The sequence below is a fragment of the Mus musculus genome, chromosome 3, assembly GCF_000001635.26.
Source record: "Mus musculus strain C57BL/6J chromosome 3, GRCm38.p6 C57BL/6J".
Classification (NCBI taxonomy): Eukaryota; Metazoa; Chordata; class Mammalia; order Rodentia; family Muridae; genus Mus; species Mus musculus.
In genome coordinates, this window is record NC_000069.6 from 151,985,027 (window position 1) to 151,995,093 (window position 10,067).

At 39.9% G+C, this 10,067-nt stretch overlaps 1 long non-coding RNA gene across 1 annotated transcript; it reads left to right on the top strand.

The window, feature by feature from the left end:
* Positions 1-3,417: 3,417 nt before the first annotated feature.
* Positions 3,418-7,307, top strand: Gm31739 (predicted gene, 31739). The gene is made up of 3 exons (NR_166109.1): positions 3,418-3,851; positions 4,807-5,180; positions 7,067-7,307. It is a non-coding gene; the product is annotated as a predicted gene, 31739 (long non-coding RNA).
* Positions 7,308-10,067: the final 2,760 nt, after the last annotated feature.

Below are 10,067 nucleotides of genomic sequence, written 5' to 3' on the forward strand. Positions count from 1 at the left end.
CTCTGGAGATAGAAACCCTAGGAAAGAAATCAGGAAACAGATGCAAGCATCAGCAACAGAATACAAGAGATGAAAGAGAGAATATCAGGTGCAGAAGATTCCATAGAGAACATGGACACAACAATCAAAGAAAATGCAAAATGCAAAAAGATCCTAACCCAAAACATCCAGGAAATCCAAGACACAATGAGAAGACCAAACCTAAGGATAATAGGAGTAGATGAGAATGAAGATTTTCAACTTAAAGGGCCAGCAAATATCTTCAACAAAATTATAGAAGAAAACTTCCTTTACCTAAAGAAAGAGATGCCCATGAACATACAAGAAGCCTACAGAACTCCAAATAGACTCAACCAGAGAAAAAAATTCCTCCTGTCACATAATAATCAAAACACCAAATACACTAAACAAAGAAAGAATATTAACAGCAGTAGGGAAAAAGTCAAGTAACATATAAATGCATACCTATCAGAATTGCACCAGACTTCTCACCAGAAACTATGAAAGCTAGAAGATCCTGGGCAGATGTTATACAGACCCTAAGAGAACACAAATAACAGTCCAGGCTACTATGCCCAGCAAAACTCTCAATTACCATAGATGGAGAAACCAAAGTATTCCATGATAAAACCAAATTCACACAGTATCTTTCCACGAATTCAGCCCTACAAAGGATAAGAGATGGAAAATACCAACAGAAGGAGAGAAACTACATCCCAGAAAAAGGCAAGAAAGTAATCTTTCAACATAACCAAAAGAAGATAGCCACACAAACATAATTCCACCTCTAACAATAAAAATAACAGAAAGTAACAATCACTATTCCTTAATATCTCTTAACATCAATGGACTCAGTTCCCCCCCAAAAAAAGACATAGACTAACAGATTGGATATGAAAACAGGACCCAACACTTTGCTTCGTACAGAAAACCCACCTCAGTGACAAAGACAGACTCAGTGTAAAAGATTGGAAAACAATTTTCCAAGCAAATGGTTCCAAGAAACAAGCTGGAGTAGCTATTCTAATATAGAATAAAATCAACGTTCAACCAAAAGTTATCAAAAACGATAAGGAAGGGCACTTCATACTGATCGAAGGAAAAATCTAACAAGATTAACTCTCAATTGTGAACAGGAAGGAAGGAAGGAAGGAAGATAAATGAAGGTGATAGAAAAAAAGAAAGAAAATGAAGACAAGAGAGAAGAACTAGAGGAGCTGGTTGGAAAAGGAAGGAAAGAGAAAGCAATAAAAAGAAGAGAAACAGGGAAGAGATGTGTAGATGGGAACAAAAGCTGAGCTCACATGGATGGGGATGTGGACGTTTGAATAGCCATGGCCCCACAGGCTCAAGTGCTTGAATGCTTGGACCATAGGGAGTAGCACTATTAAGAGGTTTGGCCTTGTTTGAGGAAGTGTGTCACTGTGGTGGTGGGCTTTGATGTCTCCTAAGCTCAAGCTGTGCCTAGTGGCTCTCAGTCTCTGCCTGCCTTCAGATCAAGATCAAGTAGAACTCCCAGCTGCTTCTCCAGCACCATGTCTGCCTGCATGCTGCCAGGCTTCCTGCCATGACAATAATCACTAAACCTCTGAACTGTAAGCCAGCCCCAAGGAAATGTTTTCCTTTATAAGAGTTACAGTGGCCATGGTGTCTCTTCACAGCAATAAAAACTCTTATGAAGGCAGGGTATAAAGACTCTTATGAAGATCAATTTTTGAAATTAAAATGCATGCATTTCTGATTTTGTTATTTGTGTGCACAATTGGAGCTTAATTGCTCCTAGATGGCTTTGTGATTTGTTTGCTAAGAAATTAAATATTTATTTAGTATTACACGTTTGCTTTGGGAAATATTTTTTAATAACCTTCAGAAGTACATTCCTTTGTCCTTTTCTTCTGCTTTTGTGGTGCTGTGGTTTGAACCCTGGGCCTTACACAAGCCAAGAACTCATCGACTGAGCTGTAAATTCCTCTAGAAGAGCACTCGAAACACCTCATGTTTTACTTTTGGTAACACATTAATCTCTTCCAAAGGAGATCTCAGAAAAGGTTTTTGCCTTCCATTCATTTAGGAATACATTTTATTTTTTTCCTTTTTGCATCACATTGCAACAATCTCTCAAGCAGGACATGGGAATTTTCCAAAACCTTGACTCTTTCTATAAAGAATCTCACGCTGACCTGGCTAGTCTTCTTTATGTGTGGCTATTCACTATTAACTGTTTTTTATCTTAAATGGTACAAAGAGAGAACACTCGGCTAGCATCCACTGTGGAATACGCTGTTTTACTGTACCCATAAGCACAAATGTTCTGCAAAAATAAGTGTGTTTAAGTCTTGGGCATTGTGCTATATCTCACTTTAAAACTTGCTCAAAACTGGAGCACATATGTGATTCCAAGCCTCTAGAAAGTAAAAAATTCTAGAGAGTGTTTGAAACATGTTGTAAACAAACCTTTAATTCTAAATAATTCAGTCCAACTAAAAAATTCAAATGATCAACACTACATCCATAAAATTACTTATAAACATAACCACTGCATTCTAACAGGAACTGTCTGTTAAATAAGATAATTGCTTTTATTAATTTTTTAAAAAGTGTAAGGGGTCCAGAGAGAAGGTTCATCAGTTAAGAGCACTTACTGCTCTTTTGGATAAATGGGTTCAGCTCCCAGCATTTATATCATGGTACTTCCAGGAGATCAAACAGCCTCTTCCGGTCTCAATACTCATCTGCTCAGACATGGCATGCACAGACACATAAATCAAATAATCAATTAAGTCATTTTTGAATATTTACTTTTATGTGTGTAGGTGTTTTGCCTGCATGTAGGTCTGTGCTCCATTTATGTGCCTGTTACCTGCAAAGTCCAGAAGAGGATGCTGGGACTGCAGTTGTGAGACGATATGTAGGTGCTGGAAACTGAACCCAGGTCCTCTGAAAGTACAGCCACTGAGTCATCTCTCAGATACCCAAAACAAATCTTCTTAAGGAAGTTTTAACTTTCTACTCTATTTTAAAAGAAATTAACAAATCTGAAGTTGATATCATGGTTAAATACATATGTGTGTGTGTTTGTGTGTGTGTGTGTGTGTGTGTGTGTGTGTGTGTGTGGATTCTGGTTTAAGTTATTATATGGTATTTTTCATTCATTTTTGAGTCTCCTTCATATTATAGTTATAATTATGTGATGCAAAATTTTAGTTTCCTTACTTTTAATATGAAAAATATTTCATGGCATGATGAAACCCTACTTCCAACAACAGTTATGAGAGCAACAGAAACAAAGATCAACTCTGTCAAAGGAAACAGTGGCAGGCCCATAAAGGAAGCTGAGAACTTTTTCTTTTCAGACACAGACTGGTTTCCATAGTTACTTCTGACATCACAGAGCCAACTTGCCCTTGCATACTTTTCACTCTATTTTAGAGTCTAGTGCCAGCACATACCCAGACTGTGTGATCCCATTTCTCGTTGGAATGAACATGGAAAACAACTAAGTTTCCAGAGATGGCTTCATCTTCTTGATTCATATTTTGCCATATTTTATGAATTTCCAATTTTTTTTAGACTTCATATAATTGGCATTTAAATGAGACTCCAGATCTGAAATTCAACCTCCTTGGACTGAACTGACCTCCGGAGGTTTTCCACAGATTTGGACAAATCACTCAGAGGACTCCAGTGGTCATGATTAAATGTTGGCAGATGTGGGAATGGATGCCAGGGCTTAGCATTTTCAGGAAATACGAGGCTATTTTCTAACATTGCTGCACCTTGTACAGTAGAGTCCTGGCAGTGTCACCAGCACACATAGCTCAAAGCCAGTAGCATCACTGCCACCAACAAGGGTCAGCGTTTCAATCTCTCCTTTCCTTGTGGGCTAGTCCTCAGCATCAGTTATCACCCCTCTTTTATGATGGCCTTCACCCTGGTTACCAACTAGAGCATCCTTTTGGTTAAATTTGCATTTCTCTAATGACTAACGAAGATGGTTATCTTTTCCTATGTTTATTAACCATGATAGGACTTTAATATTTTCTTTTTGTATTCTAATCCTTTTCCTATTTTTTAACTAAGTTGTCTTTTTATTGTTGAAATGAAAGCTGTTGTATTTATATGTGCTTTATCAGATATATAAGGGATTTATCAGATATGTAATTTACAACTATGTCTTCAAATGTGTGGGCTTCTTATCTAAGGTTTTTCATATATTGCTATAAAATTATTTACAATGTCTATAAATCCAGTATTGATTTCCTTTCTTCCTTGCTTGATACTCACAATTTGTATTTCCTTTTTTTTTCTGGCCAGTCTTAGAAATGCTAATGTCAATCAAGTTAACAATGGAGATCAGACCATCATAATTTTTAAAATCCAGTCATCCAGTACAACCACTATCAGTCACTGCTATGATATTGTACATGGACAGGGATGAGACAACTTAAAATATACCATCTTGCCAATTCTTTTTGACTCTTTGTTTTGTTGGGTTTTTTTCTTTTTCTGAGACAGTGTTTCTCTGTGCGGCCCTGACTGTTCTTGAACTTGCTTTGTAAACTAACCCAGAGATCCACCTGCTTCTGATCTTGGTGGAATTAGAGGTGTATGCCACCACCAACTGGCTCATCTTGACAATTTCATGAGTAACATGCTGTTGACCACTGTCACTATGCTGGGCATTAGATTTTAGAACTTGTATTTGTGGCTAAACATTTGTACTCTCTGACCAACGTCTTCCCATTTCCCCAACTTCTGAAACTGAAGCAAATACTTTCTGTATAACTTTGACTCTTTTCATTTCAGACCTAAATGAGACTGTACAATAGTTGTCTTCTTGAACTATATTTCACATGCCATTTCCTTCAATTTTGTCCGCCTATGGGATTCCCTTGGATTGCTGAATAGTTATTCACATGTATACACATATCACATTTTGTTTATCAGTCCTGGAAATGATTCTTAACTATGACATGAAAACCATAGCAACAAAAGGAGGAGAAAGTGAAGCAACGCCAGAGCAAAAATCCCCTGTGCAGTCATCAAGCAAGCAAAGGCAAGAACTCTGTCCTCACAAGGCAGGCCCTCTGTACTGGCTAGTTTTGTGTCAACTTGACACAGCTGGAGTTATCACAGAGAAAGGAGCTTCAGTTGAGGAAATGCCTCCATGAGATCCAACTGTAAGGCATTTTCTCAATTAGTGATCAAGGGGGAAAGGCTCCTTGTGGGTGGGACCATCCCTGGGCTGGTAGTCTTGGTTCTATAAGAGAGCAGGCTGAGCAAGCCAGGGGAAGCAAGCCAGTAAAGAACATCTCTCCATGGCCTCTGCATCAGCTCCTGCTCCCTGACCTGCTTGAGTTCCAGTCCTGACTTCTTTCAGTGATGAACAGCAATGTGGAAGTGTAAGCTGAATAAACCCTTTCCTCCCCAGCTTGCTTCTTGGTCATGATGTTATGTCCAGGAATAGAAACCCTGACTACGACACCCGCTGATTATGGGTTTGCCTTTCCTTTCCCTGTGTTCTTGTCAATCTATGGATGAAGAATGTCATATTCATCATCATTATGCTCCGTGCCGTGCTGCTTCTGCTTATAAAGCCCACCTAATGACCCAGAGTTTGCAGTCTGTCAGTGGGCTCATGGCACAGAGTCCAACAGTCAGGCTTTCCCATCACTCTGGAGCTACTGGCTAACAGCTCCGTTGGGTGCCTTTGAATACTTAGTATGGGGTATCAAAGAAATGTGTTTCACATAAGAGGAGAGACCACCACCCAAAGATAAAGCAGGGTGTTGTGCATACTCTGCTAGGTGTAAGTGTGCTATGATTCTGTGCTTTTGATTCTCTGAGGAAGGTGCGTACTATGCTAACCAAAAGGGTAGTTTTGCTATTGTATCTATCTGGATATTAAACATAGTTGGATCTATTTAGACGTTGACCTTAGTTAAAAGACATAAATGACAAGTTTACAAATGGGTGTGGTGTTGGATTGACTTAACTGAACTACTCTTCTTTCTAATGGAATACGGGAAATGGAAGCTGCGCAGAATTAGAAGTTAGACCTGGTGCAGGCAGCATGGATTTGAGAAATCAGTCCCACGGTGAAGCCAGCTAATACTTCAGGCTTCCCTTCACCTCGAGCTTGTCTTCCAAACCACCTGCCCCTCTCACCTCCATCAGTCTCAGGCGCAGCGCCTCCACCTCACCTCCCAGGGGGCATTTCCATGAGCTCCACTTTGCTCTCCTCCTGCAATGGATGCATGTATGTGACAGTTTTCAGCCCCAAAGCTTTAGAAGCACTGACTGGTTCACGGTGTTGACACTCCCTAGCAAATCTTCATACCCTTAGCGTTTGCATACTCACACAGGGTCTAACTCCTAAATAAACACAGTTTGCCTTCACTGGTGACTGACTGGGCTCTAACTGGTGTTTACAATCACCAAGGCCTAATTCCCTGTATTCCCTAATTCTCAGAATAATCTTGGGTGGGAAACAACAAGTATTTTTGTAGCTTCATATTCACCATTCTGAATTTGTGACTTTGATGGTTCAGTGTTTAGAAACATGTTAAGACTCAGATTTATGAGTTAGCATTTACTTCTACTCCCATAAAATGGTGGGGATGGCCCTGCAGATGAAAGTGCATCCTACTCTTGGGGAATACCAGAATGTAGTTCCTAGCACTCACAACAGGAAGCTCACAACTGCCTGAAATTCCAGCTCCAGGAGATCTAATGCTGTCTTCTGGCTGCTGCAGGCAACCATACTCATGTGCACGTATACCCTTGTCACCATCCAGGGACACACAATATACATAAAAATAAAAATAACTCTTAAATAAAAAAAAAAGATGGTGACCCCTCAGTCCTCAGTCACCTCTTGGGAAAGAATATTTTCTAGCTCCTTAAGTCACTGAACAATTTATCTAGAATGTCATGTGGGGTCTATATGAATGAACTTTTTTTTTTTTTTTTGCTTTTTAGTTAAATTCTGTAATGAAGACCTCGGTGGTTCATTTGGTTTAAATGTTCTGTATTTATGAACTCAATGTTTGTGTTTCTTCTGAAGGTTCCCGTCTTGAAGGGTTGAAAAGTCATCCTGGTGCAAGTATAAATTCTATGAGCCCTAGATGGAAAAGAAGCCACTATGACCTGTCACCTGAGGAAGGAGGCAACAAGGCTTGATTTGTTGCATCTTACACTTGACAGTTGTAAGCACTGACATCCAGGTTCATCTCAGAAATTTTCCAAACGAACACACGATAGGTGAACATTTCTTACAACTTGGAATAAATCCTTGTTTGCTGTCAGATGCCTGTGTAGTTTTATCCCATTTGCTTTAAAATGATATCTTAGGCTTAAAATTATGGATACTGATTGCTGGGAACCTTGATACAAAATCTATTTAAAACACCTTGGACGTGAGCAATAGAAGTTGTTGCATCTCTGTAAATCTCAATGCTAATTCCCCTTCTCAAGGTTTATTGCAACTCTGTGACTTTGAGGCTCTAATGTAAGGGAGAAACACGGTTGTTTCCAACTCTTTTCCAATAAAGAAACTGAAGAATGGTGCAGCCTGGATGTGTATGTGGAAAAAGTACCTCACCTGCTCGGTTCAGAGCTGATTAAATGACATTTCTTATACTGAAAAAAATCCTCACATAAACCTAAGTGGCCTGAGATCAAGTTGTCACCAATGCCATCACCCCGGAATTGACACAGGACAGCTCCAATGTAAATGGAAGAGTGTGTGTGGACAAAGTAGTGAGACCAGGGAAGCAAAAGTAGAGCTAACCCATGGATGTATTTCTAAGATATAGAGGAGGTGACACTCAACAAGTCAAGAGCCACCGGATGTTGATGTCACTAAGGACAGATAAAGACAGTCAAAGAAAGGGATCTCAGCCCAAATATTTCAAAGAAAATAGAGGGAAAATGAAAAGTATTAAAGATTCCAATAGTTTAGAATTTTAATCTTTGAATAAAGTTTGTTCCCCTTATAGATACCTGAAGAATGGGTAAGACAGAGGCAAGAGTGAGCAATTTAAGGCACCCTGAACTGATGTGGATGTGTCAGGACCAAAAGGAATTCTTCAAATTGTGGGTTCAGCTTCCTTGTTTGTACTTAGCTTCAAGTGTGAAGAGGGAGTTCTGCGAGTGAAGCCCCTTGGATAACAGATTCTAGGTCTGGACTTCAGTGGGACTTCCCTTTACTCTGTGTTTATTTGCAGCTTGCCATAACTTACGGAACTGAAGGTCAAAAGAAGGCCAACCATTTGGCCTGTGATCCTTCCCAGGATCTCTGCCTTTGTCTAGAACAAAGTTTTTTAAAGGGGGTTAAAAGGCCTCATCCTTTCAAGAAGCGAAGCCTGCCCAGGGCTTTCCTCCTAATCTCAGTTTCAGATCAAAGCCACAAAATTTGAGATTCAGCCTCAAAGATATCCATCAAAATCACAAAAACAGCTATTCTACTACTGCATGCCTGGAGGATAATTACTTCATGAAGGACTTGGAAGATGCACAGGTAGTAAAATTCTATAGCACCTCCATTCAATGTGTACAGAAGAGAGATCTTGGAAAATGGCAACGGACATATGACTTAAGATAGATTTGCTTTTTTCTGGATGTTCTCTCTTTACTAGATCAAGTCAATACATATTCTGGATTGCAGTTACTAATATGTACAACTTAATTTTTATCCTCTAATTGTTAGTAAAGACCAATTTCCCTTTAGTAATTCCATCTCAAATGCTATGTGTTGTTCAGTATATTGCCTTTCAGATGGTGGCTGAATGAAAATATAGATAATAGATAAATAAGCAATAGATGATTATTTTAGAGCCAGGCAGTGGTGGAGCACTTGGGAGGCAGAAACAGGCAGATTTCTGAGTTCGAGGTCAGCCTGATCTACAAAGTGGGTTCCAGGACAGCCAGGGCTATACAGAGAAACCCTGTCTTGAAAAAAATAAAAAAATAAAAAACATAGATAATTATTTTAAGATGAGAAATATATTATTCACACATCCATTTATCTAGCACACTTCCTTTTTAAGAATTTCATAGATGAGAGCACCATATCTTCACAACTCTGACCCTCACATCCCCAACTCCTTCCATATTCTCCTCCCAAATTCATGATCTCGTCTTTAATTATTATTGTTACACATATATGCATACACACACATATATAGAAATAATGTTACTGTTACACATATATATGACAGATATGTATACCATCTACTGAGTTTATTTAGTGTTGCTCCTTCTAACATGTTCCGAGCCACTTGATATGGGACAACCTAACCTATACCAGAGCTGGTCCCTGAAGAAGACACTGATTATTTCTCTTCCAGCAGCTGTCGAGCGCCTAGAGCTATGCATCCAGAGGTGGGATCATGTGGAATTTCCCCTGTCCATGATGGAATGTCCTGGCACACTTAACCCCCACGCATGCGTTTAGCACTGGGCACTGGCCTTGGTGCTGGGGAGAGAAGTGTGAAGTAGAAAGGCGTGGCTCCAACTTCATGGAGCTCGTGCTCCAGTGTGTGATAGACGCCAAAGTAAGAAGCACCATAGGTTAAGGTCAAAGGAAACTTGCATTATGCTATGTGGAAAATCACTGACTGAAATCTGAGCACCAAACACTGAAGTAGAGATCAGATGTAATAGCTTGCCAGGGACCAAAGACACATCCAGGCCAAAAGTGAGGGAAAATAACAATAAGGCAGGAAAAGTAGGACTTGAAAAGAATGCATTTCCAGATGAGTTCATACAGGGGCTAGTCCTGGACAGAAAAGATATGCTTTTGCATTTGCATCGTGTTAGGTTTATCAGCCACAGATCCAGCTGTGGTGCCCCCAAGGTGAAGCTTCCCTGCGAGCTTCTTTCCTGTTTCAGGTCAACTCTGTAACTCTGTAGTCTGAGCAGGAGATCCATGGAGATGCAGAGAGGGAGGGAGGAAAGGAGGAAGGGAGGGAGAGAGGGAAGGAGGGAGGGAGAGAGAGAGAGAGAGAGAGAGAGAGAGAGAGAGAGAGAGAGAGAGAGAGAATGTGGCAGCAAGAATGCGCACT